Source organism: Chiloscyllium plagiosum, chromosome 39, assembly GCF_004010195.1.
Source record: "Chiloscyllium plagiosum isolate BGI_BamShark_2017 chromosome 39, ASM401019v2, whole genome shotgun sequence".
Taxonomy (NCBI): domain Eukaryota; kingdom Metazoa; phylum Chordata; class Chondrichthyes; order Orectolobiformes; family Hemiscylliidae; genus Chiloscyllium; species Chiloscyllium plagiosum.
This window is the reverse complement of record NC_057748.1, coordinates 11275559-11278713: the sequence shown is the minus strand read 5'-3', so window position 1 is coordinate 11278713 and position 3155 is coordinate 11275559. Positions and strand designations below refer to the sequence as shown.

Genomic DNA, 3155 nt, shown 5'->3' with positions numbered 1-3155 from the left:
ATTGTCTAGTTATCACCATTGTTAACAGCTAACCCGAGAATGCAACTTTTAAAAAAAAGGGTTTTGTGATTTACACATGAAAGAAGTGAAACTATCACTGTATTCTAACAGATGAAAGGCTTAACAGACAATCAATTCTTCAATGTATAATTTCAGTTACATAACATTGCAAATTTTTGCTATAAACTATGTGTTATGATCGAGCCCTCCGAAAGCTAGTGTGCTTCCAATTAAACCTGTTGGACTATAACCTGGTGTTGTGTGATTTTTAACTTTGTACACCCCAGTCCAACACCGGCATCTCCGAATCATGACTACAATCATACACAGCTTTGCCTGAAGCGAGTATAGATACGCAGACCACCTTATATCATCATCATTTTGACATACAGGAACTGGACGAACCAGTTCAACATGAAACATCAGTGAGAATCAGAATGGCCCTTGAGGAGTTGTTAGTCCCTCAAGGGTGGGAGCTGACTAATCACAAGCTCATATACTCCATTCATCACGTTCTGCAACTCCTAAAAGGAGTAACAGGCAAGGATATACCTCACTGATGTAACCATCTACTCTACGCGGCTCCAGACCCAGGATAGTCAACACATTGTTCAGTCACGGTGATCTGCCCTACACCCTGCATGCTCGACATTTGCCTGTCTGTTCTCATATATATATTTTCTCAGCTGTCAAACCCAAATTCATTGAAATATTCTCCTTTGAAAGTCAGTTTTTCCCCGTCGATGTGATTATCCCATAATCCCCGGCGATGCTCATCTGCATACCCCGCGAAAGGGGCGGAGTCAGGGCAGGTCTTAAATTGAGTGAAGGAGATGAGCGAATAAAATGAATCATCTTCTTTAAAACCGATACTGCCAAAGTATGCCTCTCTGAGCTGAAAATGCTGCATGTATACACACAACAATCTCATGGCTTCCAATTTGTACACAGCAAGATCCCACAAAGCTGCTGCCTGATACTGACTAGATTAATCTGCCTTGAGGAAGGTTTTTGGGGTATCTGTTTTTGGCAGCGCTCTGAGGGGATAACTCCTGCTCCTCCTTCACTACTGATGCACAGCCTACAATACCCCTCTGAGGGAACAGTTGGGAACCCAAGAGTCAGTGTGTCATAGAACATAGAACAGTACAGCGCAGAACAGGCCCTTTGGCCCTCGATGTTGCACCGACCTGTGAACTATTCTCAGCTCGTCCCCCTACACTATCCCAAAATCATCCATGTGCTTATCTAAGGATTGTTTAAATCTCTCTAATGAGGCTGAGTTGACTACATTAGCAAGTAGTGCATTCCATGCCCTTACCACGCTCTGAGTAAAGATCTGAAAGAAAAAATCAGAAGTCACACATCACCAGGGTCATGGTCCAACAGACTTATTTGAAATCACACGCTTTCACTTGACGAAGGGGCAGCGGTCCAAAAACTTCTGATATTGTATACAGCTCTTGAAGTAGAACCTGGAGTCATGTGACTTCAGATTTTGTCCGCCCCAGTCCAACACCGGCACCTCGACATCATGGTCACTTCAAAGGGGGAGCATGTGACAGTGCAGCATTCCCTTATTGCTCTGTGGGATGGGGAGAGGGGCTAGATTACAACCACGTGGGGCCAAGTGACTCTCTGAATGAGAGGCGAGAGTAGGGAAACATTACGTGCTTTAGGTGGCTTTGCACAGGTTGTGTGTTCAGATGGGAAGTGGGAGTTTGGACAGAGTGAGTGTTAGTGGGAAGAGTGTGTTTGGTGGAATGATTGTTTTGGGATGTGTGTGTTTGAGGGAGTATGTGCTTGGGGGAGTCTGTGTTTGAGGGAGTGAGTGTTGGAGCGAGTGAGCGTTGGAAGGATGTGTGAGTGAGAGTGAGAGTGAGTGAGAGTGAGAGTGAGAGGGAGTGAGTGTTGGAGGGATTGTGTGTGTTTGAGGGAGTGAGTGTTGGAGGGATTGTGTGTGTTTGAGGGAGTGAGTGTTGGAGGGATTGTGTGTGTTTGAGGGAGTGAGTGTTGGAGGGATTGTGTGTGTTTGAGGGAGTGAGTGTTGGAGGGATTGTGTGTGTTTGAGGGAGTGAGTGTTGGAAGAATTGTGTGTGTTTGAGGGAGTGAGTGTTGGAGGGATTGTGTGTGTTTGAGGGAGTGAGTGTTGGAGGGAGGGAGTGTTTGAGGAATTATGTGTGTTTGAGGGATTTTGTGTGTTTGAGGGAGTAAATGTTGGAGGGAGGGATTGTGTGTGTTTAGGGGAACTTTGTGTTTGGAATGGTGAATGTTTCTTGATCAGATCTTTTTTAGACATCCTGTGATGTTTCTCCAGGGTTGCAAACAGTGACACAGTGATGCTCAATTCTCAGAGAATGCAGAACAATCCTGGAGAATTGGAACACACTCCTCCCCTATATCTGCCCCTTGTTGACACAGGTGTAGTCACAGAGAAGTCCGGACAGCTCCAATGTGTGACTGCAAACCGCCAACAATTGTAAAGGAGGGACAGCTAGCAAAAGTGCTCGCGTGGCTGGTAGTGAGAAGGGAACTACCTGTGAGATCCTTCAAGTTCACTCGGACTCTCTGTATCACCACCCACTCCACTCAAAGCGGCTATGGGGTGAACAAGACTGTCACACATTTCCTGCTGGAATGTGACTTCGCGAAGGAAGTCTGGAGAGAGATGCAGTGGTTTGTTTTGAAGTTCATGCTGAGCAGCTCCATGAAGCGGGACTCTGTTCTCCACAGTCTGTTCCCCATGATGTACACCAAGACAAACATCGAATGCGCCCAAAAGACCATCAACTCAGTGAAAGGCCCTCTTTGATCTGCCCGAAACTTGTTGGTCTTCTAGAGCAAGGAGTTGACCCTGACTGAGTGTTACAGACTGGCACATTTCAAGGTCCAGGACTATGTGCTGAGGGACATACTGAAGCCAGGGGCAGCTGCCACCAAGGCACAGTGGGGAAAGACCACTGTCTGAGGTCATCCTGCCGAAGTATAAAAGTGGAGAAAGTGAGGACTGCAGATGCTGGGGATCAGAGCTGAAAATGTGTTGCTGGAAAAGCGCAGCAGGTCAGGCAGCATCCAAGGAACAGGAGAATCGACGTTTCGGGCATGAGCCCTTCTTCAGGAATGAAGGGCTCATGCCCGAAACGTCGATTCTCCTG

The 3155-nt window shown here is 46.7% G+C and overlaps 1 protein-coding gene and 1 non-coding gene across 2 annotated transcripts in view; both read right to left on the bottom strand.

Annotated features, from left to right (window-relative positions):
- The window catches only part of LOC122541974 (somatostatin receptor type 5-like), a 46458-nt gene that overhangs the window by 17858 nt on the left and 25445 nt on the right, over positions 1–3155 (bottom strand). The window lies entirely within an intron of this gene.
- On the bottom strand, positions 432–563 carry LOC122542387. The gene has a single exon (XR_006309798.1). It is a non-coding gene; the product is annotated as a U8 small nucleolar RNA (small nucleolar RNA).